The sequence below is a fragment of the Myotis brandtii genome, unplaced genomic scaffold (assembly GCF_000412655.1).
Source record: "Myotis brandtii unplaced genomic scaffold, ASM41265v1 scaffold647, whole genome shotgun sequence".
Lineage (NCBI taxonomy): Eukaryota > Metazoa > Chordata > Mammalia > Chiroptera > Vespertilionidae > Myotis > Myotis brandtii.
In genome coordinates, this window is record NW_005370500.1 from 208,863 (window position 1) to 223,839 (window position 14,977).

General features: G+C 50.3%; 1 long non-coding RNA gene across 1 annotated transcript; it reads right to left on the bottom strand.

Annotated features, from left to right (window-relative positions):
* Positions 1-7,330: 7,330 nt before the first annotated feature.
* On the bottom strand, positions 7,331-10,663 carry LOC102262328. Its single transcript, XR_314409.1, has 2 exons — positions 9,436-10,663; positions 7,331-8,324 (listed from the first exon to the last, which is right to left on the bottom strand). It is a non-coding gene; the product is annotated as an uncharacterized LOC102262328 (long non-coding RNA).
* Positions 10,664-14,977: the final 4,314 nt, after the last annotated feature.

Sequence of the window (14,977 nt, forward strand, 5' to 3'; positions counted from 1 at the left end):
TTGATCAGAGGACAGACACCACACCTGGCCCCAGCTTATTCTATTTTTGTGTCTTCTCTCTTTCATTTTTTTCCTCAAATCCCCGGCGTCTCTACTTAAAAGAACTGGTTCATCTCTCTCTCCGTGCTGGACGCGAAGAAGGGAGACCCCCGACATCAGCTGGAAAGACAAGTTCCGCACACAGGAGCGGAGCCGTACCGGCCACCGTGCCTAGCACCGAGCGCATTGTGCAGGCAATAAATCCACCCCAGAAACGTCCCCACCCGGTAACTCCCCACCCACGGAGTCACGCAGTATGACTACGGGTTCTCTTTAACTTTCCCACATGCTTCCCTCTCCACGCCTCTCTCAGCTCCTTGATTCGGATCATGCGACTAAGTGTGAGGCATAACCAGCTCATTGCTCTCTCCTGGCGTTGCTGCTCCCCTGGCTCCCCCGGCCCCCAGCACGTACTGCCGGGTCAGATGGAAGGCACCCAAGCGAGCACTTTCCGAGCTGCGCCGTTGACTTGTCCAAAGCCCCACCATGTGTTCTCATTACTTTGTGCATCAAGAGCCACAGACATCCACACAGTCAATCAAACAGGGGCACGGAGCAGCCTGAGCCATGTGAACACCCCGAGTTGCGCCACACGGGCTCCTGTTAACACAGGAGAGCCTTGTGCATGTCATGAGCGCCTCGGAGGGGTGCACGGCGAGGGCCCTGGTGCGTGCGCGAAGCCTTTGTGAGCAGCCTTCACACTTAGTTTTCCTCCGGCAAATCCCAGGTGTCCTTTATGTAAAATGAAAACTTGCAACCTCCATTTGCCGAGATGGAGAGCGAAATTAAGTCATCGCATTCAGTAGGCGGCCACATAGAAAGGAGCTCTTGTGAACCATTGACGGTAAGTTCTTTGGGAAAGAAAATTTTCCTGGACTTCCTTTGTTGCACTTGGAACAATGGAAGGCGATGCTCACCGATGTCTTCTTGTGAGCTGTCACGTTATTGAAATGAGCGCTTCCCTGACCTTCTTTCCAGAGGCGCATGCTCTGTGAGTTCCCAGGGGGTGTCCGAGCCGCCTTGATGGGCACCGTTCGGGCTTTTCAAAGCACAGATTTTGAGCAGATTTAATTCTGGAGCCACTTGCCACAGTTCAACGCAGAGAGCACACGTGTTCTCAGGAACCTTGGAGGAGAACAGAGAGAAAGTTCTGTGCTTCGCTACAAACAGACGAACACTCCACAAGTGACATTTGAAAGGCACTGAGGTTGAATAACAGCCGCTCAGAATAGACTTAGAAACACTTCGCTCCTCATTGTTCTTGCCGTATCTAATTATCCCAGGTATTGTCATGTCAAAAAAAAGTTCCACATGACATGCTGTTCCTTTAATAAGAAAAAGTCCAAGTCAGAGATGAAGTCTAACTTTCCAAGGGAAATCGAGGCCTGAACAGGTTTGCATGAACATGGGGACTTTATTACCTCTGGCTTTTTTTTTTTTTTACAAAAAAATGTCTTTATTTGTTGCTGGCTCGCCCACTGCCGCTTCATTCCACTTTCTGCAGTGCCTGGGACACTTATTAACAGGTATCTGGGTGCAGTCCACAGAGCGGACTCTGTGCCGATGTTCTGAGGGGAGGCTGGTGTGGGAAGGCACATGGGCAGCCAGGAGAATCCTGAACACGCTGGTCTGTTGTTTTGTAACTGTTCCACCTGCTGACTCTGCCCTCGGGACCAGGTTGCGGTCAGCCCTTGGGAGTTCCAAGGATCTCATCAGAACTTCATGCTCAGCTTCCCTTTTGTGAGTTAAACTCAGCCACACCTTTGAGCCGCCTTCATTTGTACCACAGGGCCTTTGCACCTGCTCCACTGCCGGCCTGCAGCACTCCTCCTGGTCTGTGCATGGCTGGGCCATCTTGTCATTTCCTGGCACCCACCCACCCACGGCCACCACCGTGTTTTCTTCTTGGCATTTATTACTAGTTGTCATTCGTGTTTTCATTTGTCTGTGTGTTAAATCCCAGAATCCCTGATTCAAATGTGAGCTGGGTGCTGCAAAACACCTTGTCAGTCCTGGTCATGACTGACCCCATCTTGACCCTCGTGCTCAACACTGTGTGTGGCATAGTGGGTGGATTCAGTTTGTCTGAGCAACCCCTTTGCTTGAATTCTCTGGTCTTGAGCACTGGGAAATTATGATTTGGTTCCCAAAGGCTGAGTGATCCCGGCCCAGCCCTGGTTTCACCGCCGATCAGCGCACGGGCTTCCCAGCTCCAGACCTCAGCCTCAGGAGCTGGTGGGGAGGGGCCCCCCTCTGACAGCCATCGACCACCAGGTTGCTCACAGCATTGGAATTGAGGATAGAGGCTCAGAGTCATAACACTGGCCATGGAGGACTCAGCCAGAAGTGTTCCCCTTGGTGCATCTGAGGGACACCCCCGGGCGCATGCCCCGACCTCAGACTCCTGCTACTGTTGTATCTTGCTCAGACTTCTAGCAGATCACTGAGAGCTCCAGGTTTTATGTGTATGGGATACACTACCCTTCTCCTTCCCTGAGAGCCCAGAGCCCATTAGTACAATCATTCTTCTTTTAGAAAACAAAAACAGGTGTCTTGCAAGAATAAAAAACAGCAGTACTACATTCCATGTGTTGTAGGTTAGCCAAGTGGCCAACACAAAAGCCACAGGTGGGCGCTTAGCTACACAGGCCCGCACCGCTGAGAGCTTGGCAGGACCGCGCCTTCTGGAACACATTCTCCACCCGGGGCAGGACCCTCACCCCCACTGCCACCGGGCAGCCTCTGGAAATGTGTGGAGCTTTGGGGGTGCTCACAAACATAGGGAAGCACGTCTGGCATGTAGTGAGTGGCAGCCAGGGAGGCTCCTCGACCTGCCGGTGCTGGACAGGGCCACACGCCTGCCCTGCCCTGACACCTGTGATTTGGGGTGGAGGGCGCTTGGGTGAACCCTCCCCGCATGGAGAGGCACCTGCATTCACGCAGCGCCCGGAGGACGCCAGGGCCTCCGTCGGGCAGGTCAGCCTGTTCCGAGCCTGTCTCCGAAAGCACAGCATCGCGCCATGAGTCACCTGAGACTTACAAGCATGAAGCAAAGGTGCGCTTTATATTAGTGATTCATTTATGGTTTTGAAATTAGGCAATAATTTCCCTCGTGCTTGTTTATGTAACTGCCAGTGAACACTCTTATGAGCCAGGAAGGAGAGAGTTGGGGGAACATGAAGTTCATCTTGTATCATAAGACAGTCAGCCACCATTCACTCAACGTCGGCTGAGTCCCCTGAACACGCTGCTTCCCCGGGACCTACTCTGGTGGTTATTAATTCATTTGTTAGTTTATTCACTAAACCTTTCAGGGTAATTTGCCATCTGAAGAGAGAGGCGGTAACAGAAACACAGGTTTGTTGCAGAAAGCCTGCAACGTAAGCCTGAAGGAGCCACTTTAGAAAACATTGAAAAGTTTTTTAATAGTGAAAATAGAAGAATGAAGGGGATATGAGAGCAAAGTTTGGGGTGGTAAATTATGATATGCTAATAGATAAGGAATGCAATTACCTATTCATCACATTCAGTAAAATGCTTATTATAATAGTATGGTATTAGAAAATTGATAGAGTTATTATAAAATACTAGGGAATCCATCTTACCTTTTTTGCATTAAGGGCTAATAAAATTACACCCTGAAAACAAATTATGCCTTCTATTATCCCCATGAAACATGAGCTGGGGCTGGGCAGTCCACGGAGCTTCTTCGTCTGCCACGTGTTTCCTTTCGGGAGGATCTGCCCGGAAACCCTACTCCAGGGGCTTCCCTGACGTCCCGGGATGGGGGGCAAAGACGGTGCTGGGCCCGGAGCTGGCCCTGCGCAAGGAAGGCTGTGTGTGCTGGCTGCAAAGCCGGCATCCATGTCGAAATCAGCCTTCCTCCCTCCACTTGGTCATGACACTTGAGAACTGGAGAGAACCCTCTAGAACAGTGGTTCTCAACCTTCTGGCCCTTTAAATACAGTTCCTCATGTTGTGACGCAAGCATAAAATTATTTTCGTTGCTACTTCATAACTGTAATGTTGCTACTGTTATGAATCGTAATGTAAATATCTGATATGCAGGATGGTCTTAGGCGACCCCTGTGAAAGGGTCGTTCGACCGCCAAAGGGGTCGCGACCCACAGGTTGAGAACTGCTGCTCTAGAAGGAGACTGAATCCCTCCTCAACCCACAGAGGCTGCTGTGGCCGAGCAGGCTTGCAGGACTGGGTGTGGCTGGGGAGCACGGTTGAGGGAGGAGCCCCCCCTCTTGCTGGCCCCCGGGGCTGAGCTGCTCCGTGAGCCTGGAGCTCACCTGAGCTGCAGGTGTTGGCCAGCCCCGCCTGGCTAGGCCCACAGCTGTCTGAACGGGACAGGTTCTTCGCGCCTTTGTTCCCAAGACACGCTGAGGCGCGCTCTTTCAGGCATTGTTGATGGAGAGCCTAGTGAAACCAGTGCCAACAGAGAGAAGGAGAAGCAACCGGATGCTGGAGAAGGGGAAGTGCTCAGAGTGGTCCCATCCACTTCCTTTCTGGTGGCAGGACAAAGGACACGAGTGTCATCCAAGTCTAGGTGTCCCTGGAAACCCTTCCCCTGGCTGCACCCCTCTGGCCGCCCCTGCGAGAGGCACGGTTCACCATTTACACGGCGGCTGCAGGACTCCCGGGGTGGACTCCCAGGGAGGTCAGGAGCACAGTCCTTGCTGTGAGTGCTCAGGCAGCTGCCTCAGTGTCCCCTCTGACTGCACAGGGCCATGTGGCCTGCAGGGACCTCACCTGTGGCAGCCCATGGCTGGACACACAGAGCCCTCCCCCCCGGTCGCTGTCCTTACTCTATCTTCTATTCCCTCTCTGAACAGGAAAGTCAAGGACATCCAGCAACACCCCAAACATCACCCAGCCCTGCACTTCATCGACACCTGCACACGTCGGCAAGTCCCGACGGGGCCGTGCTGAGTCAGAGCGGGCGCACAGGGCCCTCCAGCGCCACTCACCACCCCCCGGGGGGCCAATCTCGGGCTGTCTGAGCGCGTCTCCAGATGAAAGTACACTTATAATTTGTCTGGCTTCTTAATTTCTCCTAAGACAAGGTGACAGCCGCCTCTGCTCTCCCCGCCGTGCCGGCTTTTATTGTTTCTTTAGTTTTCCATCCAGCCCACGCCTCGCCTCGCTGCTGCTCAGCCCCCCGCCGATTCAATTGTCACTTCCCCGTCAGCCCACTGTCTGCCCCGCAGCCATACCATGCACTTATTTTATTAGTTGGTGTCCGACCCTGAGCTTGCGATTCAGCTCGAACCTTGCCTTCCTCCTCACCAGCCTCCTCCACCTTTAACTTGCCGACGTCAGCTCCAGCCAGAGCGGCCGGCATCGCCCTGCAAAGCCGTCTTATGGGCAGCCCCAGGCTGACGGCCTTGTTTTCCACTAATCAGTTCAATCAGGTGAGGTTTGTGCTAATGTCTTCAAGGGACTTGAAGAGCAAGAGAGATAAACAGGAACCAAGGAGGAAAATAAAGTGATAAAAGTCCCACAGGCAGGTGTTGGACCCGAGGCAAAAGTCAAGACACTCCTAACTTGAACTTGATGATTATGTAACAGGTAGGTTACATAAAATAGGCCAACGGTCACAGTTCTGGGACCCGTGGGTGTGTGAGTATTCCTAGACTCGTGTGGGACGGCTTAAGGAGAACTGGGAACTTCTTGTTTAAAGGATGCCCGACTCAAAGGAAACACAACATATAAAACACCCGCAGTCATACCACACAACAAGTTCTCTTCGTGTGAGTGCTGGCAGGGGCGGATTTTGGGGGCGATGCTTGGGAAGAAAACAGACAGGAATGGCAGATTGGAAACGGCAGGGCTTTTAGGGTTAGGACGGAACACATGGGTCATTTTATCGAAGTCCCTAACATTTACATGAGGACCCTGGGCAGCTGAGGGACTTGCCCAAGCACTAGAGCCAGGTCTCTTGATCCTAAACCCAATTCTTTCAGCAACTCAGTCTCTGGAAGCAGGATTTTTATTAATAGAAATAATGATATTTTTAAAATCCTGCCTCAAGTGTTTACAGGCATAAACCTCTCTCTCTCTCTCTCTCTCTCTCTCTAATAGCTTTGTTGAGATACAATTAACACACCCTAACATTCATTCTTTACAAGTATAGAACTCAGCGGTTTCCCATATATTTTCACAAATTTGTGGAACCATCACCCCAATCACTTTTAGAACATTTTATCAGCCCCTAAAGAAACCCCTTACCCATTAGTACTCACTCCCCATTCCCACCTCCCCCTTGGCAACCACCAATCTACTTTCTCCATCTGCTCATCTTGCCTGCCCAGCCCTCCTGGCATAACCAGAGACCAAGTGTCGCTGGGCTGCCTGTGCCCTCCTTAGCAGGCGCTGCACCTCCTGCCTTCAACCTGGCATTATCTCTAAATGGCAGCTCGTCTTGTGAACTGTCCCTCGTGGCGTTCCTGCCTTTCTCCATGGCTGCCTTTCTGCACACTCTCTGAAAGATCCTTTTAGAGCCCTGCTATGCCAACCCGTCCTTCTGCAGATCTAAGAGGCCCTGTTGGCAGGTGTTTGTATAAAATATTTCTTTTAGTCTTCAGACTCCCTCGCTTCCCAAACTCAATCTTCACAACTCTGATAGGTAGGAAAATGGAAGATTATTCAAAAATAAGGAAACTGAATGTTGAAGAAATTAACCTAGCTCATTAGAGACAGACCCTAGGCCTGGCCAGGTCTGTTGCTGTCTGTCCAGGCCTGCGAGCTTGGCACAGACCGCACGGCAACCACTCGATGAGAAAAAGGTAGGGAGCTACTGCAGGCGAACGCACAGCAAATTTTTTATAGTTTTTGTTTTTCAATAAAAAAATCAATAGTTAAAACAGGACACCATTACATCTGGACGTCCCAGATGAAATTATGTGAAGCATCTATGAAAAGTGGCATGATCTGAACATGACATAGCTGAGAAATGTAGAACGATCGCTCCTCAAAGGTCAAACGGGGGTGGGGAGCTAAACACACCTCGTCGATTCTGTACCTCTAATAGGAATTCTGACAGAGGCCGGGTTAAAGTTTGCTTTTGTGGATTTTTAAGCGCGCCTCTGCTAAGTAAACTGACAGTGTCAACAAGATTTCTGGTAACTGTTGAAACAACGTGAGAACACACGTGCTTCAAACACATTCAGCAGAGAGGGGCTGTGTGAGCACTTAGTTCTCGGTGGGAACCCTACATGGACTCCAATGAGGGATCAATACGGAGCTCCCAGAATGAAGCTCCCAGCCATGCTTATCTGTGTACTTAATGGTTCCCCAAAGACTTTTATTAAAGTCATAGATAGTTGCCTAGCCCGGGTCTTGCTCACTTTGAAAGTAATGAAATATCTTTCTTTAATTGGAAAATAATTTGAACTTTTAATCATTCGGCCAGGCCTTCCCCGACATGAGTCCAAATTACAATGGGACCGGCTATTCTGGTCACGATGCAGAGATTTACGAAGCACTAGCTCCACGGGCGAGGAGCATTCGAAATGGACAGTAATGCAGACGGACGCAGGCACTGGATAACAGAGCAGGAAACGGAAGCTTCGACACATTACGTGATGCTCTGTCCTTAAAAACCACCTTGTGGTAAACATCAAGGGGCCTGGTCTACGATTTGGAATAAGGTTGACATTAGACAGGAGAGAGACCAGGGAAGACCCCGCAGAATCTCAGTTAACCTGCCTCCACGCACCAGTTGGGGGATAGCGCACGGTCCCCATTTTGCACAGGAATCTGTGACCCATGTGGTAAACTCATGTCCTGGCCGTTATTATGCTAGTCAGTAGCGTGGGCGTCCGCACAGGGAAAACGTTGAGCTCTCAGAAGAAGCCATTCCACGCGGACAAGGCTTGTCACTGCAGGACCAAGAAGCGTCCTGCTCCGGACGCAGTGGCCTTGACCCTGGGAGCAAGGAGAGAGTAGCAGAGGGGCTGAGGGGTGGGCTGTGGCCTGTTTCCTAGACAGAGGCTGAGCCTGTTCTCCAATAGACTATCCTCCAGGCACGTGGCTCATAATAGCCACTTGATACTTGTCATCGAAGGGACAAAAGAGAGCTTAGATTAAACCCAGAAAAGGGAGAATCAAAGCAAAACACTTGGGCCAGTGGGAGTTTATAAAGGTGCGGGCGTGCTGTGGAGGCTCACAGGCTTCTCCGTGGTCCGGATGCAGGGGTCCCCTGGACCAGCGCTTCTCCAGAGGGGTGCGATCAGAGACATCTTGGATTGTCACAACGGGGTGGTGCGACTGGCATCTAGTGGGTGGAGGCCAGAGATGCTGCTAAGTACCCTGCCATGAAAAGGACTTAGGACAACCCCCGCCCCCAAAAAAGAGGATCATTCAGCCCAAAGCATGAATAGCACCAGCATGATTCCCTGGACAGTCCACCCCTTGGGTCAATTTTCTGCTCACTAAGCAACGTGCACCTCTTGGCTGTTTTGCTTTTGTTGCTGGTGGTGCCACAATAGCCATTACTACTTATTTCTAACCTCCACAGCCATGAACATGCATAATAATAAGGGCAGCTTCCATTCATTCGAGCCCTTACTACATCCAGGAGCCGTGATCACCACGCCATGGGCTTTCCAATATGGCCTATCATTCAATACAACAACAAGTCCACGAGTTAGAGAGCATCCAGTCCTGATGTGCAGATGAGGACACTGAATCTCAGAAATAGGGGGCCACTTATTCGTGTGGCAGAAGCTGGGATTGGAATCCACACGCTACTCCAAAGTCTATATTCTTCACCTTTGCACTTGGCTGTCCTATCAAAATCATTCAATGTTTCTTCTTGGGCCCAGCAGTTCACATATGTGTTCTTCACTACCTGGATGACTGTCTTACAAATGAGGAAACTGAGGCTCAAAAAGGTCAGGCTTGCCTGAGGTCATTAGTGGAGCTGGGATTCTGTACTAGATCTGTCTTCCCACCCGATCATGGCAGCTACAAGGAACGGGGCTCCCTGGATGGAAGAGTTGAGGTCTGTCTCCCTGGAAAGGTAGTATTTTTGTTGTAAATTAAGAAATTGGCACCTTGGTTGATACAACTGTGCCTTCTGAGTTTGGTGAGTTCCACAGTAGAGTCCTAACAGAATTAAATGTCTGGACCTTCGAGGCTGCAAATCAGGCCCTGAGCCCATGCAACACGACACTCCAAGGTGACCCCCAGGCCTTCCTGTCAGACCCAAGACAAAGTGCAGCCATTAACAAAGCAAAATGTCACACAAACAATGGCAGAAAAACACCACGATTATCGCCTTATAAATATGAGTGTGGGTAAGTGCGACATCTTTGCAGATAGCAAATGCACAGGCAAACTTTCACCCGCAGATCAAGGCTCCCGTGAAAAATGCCCCGTGATACCTTCAGGCGTCAGCATCTAGAACAGGCGTCGACAGCTATCACCCCTTCATGTCTGCACTGACAGATCAGCCTCAGAAGTGTTCCATCAAATGAAGATGAAGGTCTGGGTATTGCTGAGACACGGACGCCCTTGGAGCGGGCCTTTCATCAGTTCTGCCAGCTCAACTTCCCGCTGGCCCTGTTCGAACTCCATCCCCGAGCAGCCAGCACTGGCCCCACGTTAGCAAAAGAAGCGGAAAGCTAATTGGTTTTTAAGCTGCTGATTCCCCGCATTCATCACTAAGACACCACGGCCAGCTCCTGCAGGCACGAGGACCGTTCATGCCAAGAGAAAGATCCAGCCGTCTTTTGTCTCCGTTTATTTGACGACGGCTGGTAATTGGAAAATTACCTCTAAATTCATCTTTCAAAAACAACTGAAGCCCAGTCTAATTGCCAAAGAGTGCTTAGTCTATAACTTCCTGACAGATTGCTGGAAAGAGGCCAGAGGAGATTCTGAGGAAGAAGGCAGGCAAGCGGTGCTGAAAGGCGCGCGGGCACACGTGAGCTCCAGGGCCTCCACCTCGACTCCGGAAAACTCCATGCGCTGGGCAGTCGGTGTGCAAGGGCCAGGTGCTTGCGCAGGGATAAAGGCTGAGGAGACGGGGCGTGGTGAGTTAGGTCTGCTGTGTGGGCTGTTGTCAAGGTCAAGAGCAGCTGTGGTGCCCTCGCTCCAGTTCACGGCAGAAAACACGACGTGAAAGCACACTGACATTTGGACTCTCCAAGTTCACTTAGCGCATAAGTGCCAGGCAACGTGCACGGCTCTGAGGACGAGGACAAGAAGACAGCCCTGCTCCCCAGGAGCTCCACCCTGAGAGGAACTAACAATAGGCAGGCAAACACGTAAACCCAGGTTCAGACAGAAGGGACAGGGAAGCGGGGGCTGACAGGAGTCACGTGCTGGAGAGGGGAGTATTTCAGATGGCAGCTAATTGGAGAAAACACGGTTACATTGGAGGGAGGAGCCCCCCAACATGGACGTGTTTGGCATTTATGAGGAAGGACGATGCCCAGGGCAGCTAGCGTCGGGGCGGGGGGAGGTGGTGTCAGGTCAGAAAAGCTGCTGGCAAGAGCTGGCTCGGATTAGCATGGCAGACCAGGGTGAAAAGGACGAACCAGCATGTTGGCCTCCTTCTAGACCACATTTTCAAGGTCAACACACCGAAGACCAATGTCCTCGTGCGTCGGCCGGGCCGTTTAAAACAATAACGACATTAGAGCTTCCAAATAAACACTCCCTGAGCAGTCACCTGATAAGAAAAGTGTTTCGGCTGCAGTAATGTCCGTGTCATTCAAGGGCGAGAGAGGAGGCTCAGCTGGGTCATGGGCGACCTTTAGAGCCATAAGAAAGCGGTCCTTCCTCGGAGCTCCCGCCACAGGCTGCCGGCTCCCGCAGCCGAGGTGCACGGGGGTGGTGAGAAAAATTTGCTCTGGGAGCACAGGGGGCACGTTCTGAGCACATTTGAAATGGTTTATAATCTAAGTTCTATCTATGGACCCTCAAGGAGCTGAAGTAACCCCTCCAAGTCAGCATGTTAGGTCCAGCATCACCAGCTTTCCATCCCAAGTTGGAAAAGATCACACTTTCTTTGGCTAGCCCGGTTAAAGAAATTGTCGTGCCATTGGGGGCTCTGGCAGGAGCCCCCCATGCCCACCCTGATGTCAGACTGACTCCCACCCTCCTGTCTCCCTCCCATAATGTCCCTGAAAGATCACAGACGGTAGGCACTGAGACTGCGTATGAAGCCACCCATGTGGGGTGAGCGCTGACCTCGACAGGAACAGGAAAGGGGCAGCTTGGGCAGAAAGCAGGACATCCCGGACTGCCCTCAGCACTGGACAATAGCAAGCGTCACCCCCTTAGGTTTTAGGAGTAAAATCAACTTCTAAATAGCATCGAATTCGGTATTATCTAGCCATGCCATCAAATTCAGCCCTTTTTCTAACGCTAACCCTACTTGAGAAATATAAAGCTGTAAAATAAGACCTGATCTATTCTCTGCCAGGATATTTAGGGATGTCTTTTTTTTTTTTTTTTAGGAGGATTTAATTTTAGAACTAGCAAAAAAATTCTGAAAAGTGAATTTCATAAGACCTCCAGAATCCCAATGACATTAAATAACTTTATTATAACTAGTAACAACTGTTGCATAACTGAGAGTAATCATAAAATAGCTAGCATTTTTTTAGGATTTAATTTTAGAACTAGCAAAAAAATTCTGAAAAGTGAATTTCATAAGACCTCCAGAATCCCAATGACATTAAATAACTTTATTATAACTAGTAACAACTGTTGCATAACTGAGAGTAATCATAAAATAGCTAGCATTTATTTTCCATCCACTATATCCCAAGCACTGTGTGATTTTTAAGCAATTGCAGTGGATTATTTCATTTCTTCTTCACAATAATAAAATTAGGAAGTACTATGATTAGACCCACATTACAAATGGAAAAATGGAGACTCAGAGAGGGTGAGTAACCCATTGAAAGCCACACAGCTGGGAAGCTGGGCACCACTTTTACACCAGGGCATGCTGCCTCCTTGGGCTGCATAGCAGCTAGGAGCTTGGAATACAGAGCCAGATGGAGCACAGTCCATAGACCCGCAGAATTTATTTCAGATTTTTGATCCTCCAAGATTTTTTTTTCCAACAACAAAAATGTAGATCAGCTTTTCTATTGCACACACTACGTGTACTGTTGAAAGGAATGAAGCAGAGTCCTTTGCATTGTCCCCTGCAGCACCCCAGCCCCCAAATTAACTACCAGTAACGGGTTGGAGTACACAATTTCAGGTTTTTTATCCCAAGATGCTTGTTTTCAGACTCCATTTAATCAAGCTAAATGCAACAAACTTTTATTACATATTTATCTATTTATTTGCCCAATGCTTCTTCATAGATAAACAGGACAAGGTAGAGGTTATAATGATAAAGTTCCAGAGAGTTCTGGGACACTTGGTACACTTTACCTGAGAGTCCAATGCCCATGCTGGCACCCTGCCTCTTCTTATGACCATTCCTACTGATTTGAAGAACTCTCCTGTGCATGTGTCCCCAGCCTCCCGCCCCTGTGGCCAAGTCCATGAGCAATGCTGAACCACCTGTTAGGTAAAGGTACATGCTCTCTGTGTTCATACCAAAGTCCAAAGTGTAACGATCCAACAGCCTTTGCCAGAGGCTAACTGGCACGTGGAAAACAGACACTCCTTTACAACCTATTGGTTGAAATCAGAGTGATAACAAGATCATTTTAGGCAAAAGAACCAGGCTGTTGATGTACTTTTTGGGTACGAATTATCTCTGTGGCACTTAGAGGAGCCAAACTTATCACATAAGGCTGGATTAGGTAACGGTGGACGTACCAGCTGCTAGCCAGGCTTCGGGGTAATATCAATAAACGCAGAGCCAACCAACCACGCAGGAGAAGCACTTGGCGTCTACTCTCCACCTGTAATAGTCAACAAAGTAGGAAATCTCTTTCGGTTCTTTTTCCTTAGAATTGAGCTGATGGTAGTAACACACAGTTAGGGCAGAACTCACACATCTTGGGTAGTCCTCCTCGCCTACTATGGGTTAACTTCTTACTTTAAAGCAGGCCTGAGTCCATCTTGGGAGATCACACACCCATGTCAAAGCTGGAAACTCTGGGTGCCGGATTACCATTCAGGAAGGCCGTCTGAGCACCCCAGTGGAGAGACCTGCGTTCATTATAAACACCCACTGTGTGCATGAACAACTGCTGGATAAAGTGAAAAGAGACAGAGAGGTCTCTTAACACGAAGCGGTCAGAGGTGTCATTCAGTGGTTCAGGTAAACATCACTGCGGGGCAACAAAAGAAAACCATGACGTTGGTTTCTGGAAGATTCTGGGATGTGAAAACCAAGCTCTCCCTCCCCGTGTGCAAGGAGGCAGGAAAGAAAGGGAGTCAGGGCAAGACCCCCTGACACCCAGCTGCTCCTCAGAGCAGGGCCGGCCCTCCCTCCCGAGCCTTTGAACATTCTTGTCATAGTCTGTTCCTCTAAGCGTCAATAAACAAACAGAAACCATAATAAGTAGCAAACTACACAGTATTTAAGATGAGGTTGCTCTGAATCACAGTTCCCATCATCTGAGCGAGTTTCTTTTCTCTTTCTTTCACTATGAAGAGATTATATGCTGCCCCCTCCTGGTGCTGTCCCCCACCTCCACCTTCTGAAAGAGGGTCCCAGCAGCTCCGAGGTGAGGCGCCCTTCAGCGGTGGGCTCCCCAGGGGGTCCGAGGTGGCCTCCCCTCAGAGACTCCCAGGATGTCTAATAAGAGCAAAGAAAACAAATTTAATTTTCGGTGCAACTTGAGGATAGGAGCGAAGTTTATCTTCGCAGCTTCGCAGGGAAGATAAAACTGCTGGTTTGTCTTCCCTGCCATTCCTAGTCTCTCATCCCTGGCACCCCCTCTCCCCTCAGGACCCTCTCCTCCCGCCTGCTCCTCCTCTCTCCCCTCTCCTCTCTAAGACCCTACGTTCTCCCCTCCAGGGCTACCCCACTTTCCTTCCATGCCCCTCCTTCCACTGGCTTTATACCTGCTTTAAAAAATGCGCTTTTAATCGGTAGCTGAAATTTCTAAACACACATTTATTATATAAATGGTGGCCAAACTTTCTAGCTGCCTGCGCATTAGAGCGAGAAGGCACTAAATAAGTGGTGATTGTTCGGGCGGAGAAACTCATTTAAATGATTTAAAAGAAGTTATCACAATACACTATTTTCCCTGACCCTCTACTATTTATCTCCGTATAGTATGCATAGACTGTAATGGAAACCCAGACCATGTCGAAGCCAGCCAGCCGAGCCGCTAGCTAACAAAGGCAGGGCTGCTGGCACGCGCGTTCCTTTTGAAAGGGAATTTGGTTCCATCCTTCGTGCCATCGAAAATGAAAAAATATAGACTTGAGTGCATCCCATGCACAAGAACGTGACATAACATTGAAGAGCCACTGGAAGGGGCCGTGGAGGCCGCCCTGTCACAGACAGGACAGCTCTGGCCTCTGCGTGGGACTGCGGTGCTCTCCCCCTCCCCGGCTCACGCCTGCATCTGTAGCTGGTGGAGAATGAACAGCCATCGGGAGCATTGATCCTCATTGATCCTCGTAGAGCAGGCGCGGAGGGGACTCTCCCCGCGAGCAGCCCCTGTAGTGCCGGCTCTCACCATGTGTGGCCCCTCCAGTTTGTGTCTCCCCGACTCTAGTCTCTCTCGCATCTCCCTCAGGCCACTTCCCCTCCCCTCCCACTGGAGGAGGCGTTCTGGGGAGAACCTGATGACTCTGAAGACCGGGAAAGGCTTCCAGCAGCAGGGCCCCTTGCCCTCCCGCACTGGCCCTCTCCACTCCCGTCTCCCCACCCTCTTCTGCCGACATCCCCACCCACTTTCCTCCTTCTTCCGCGTACCTCTCCACAGCGCACCTTCCCACCCCAACGCCTCTTATTCCGCTGACTTACAGCCCCCCCATGTCTTGGAC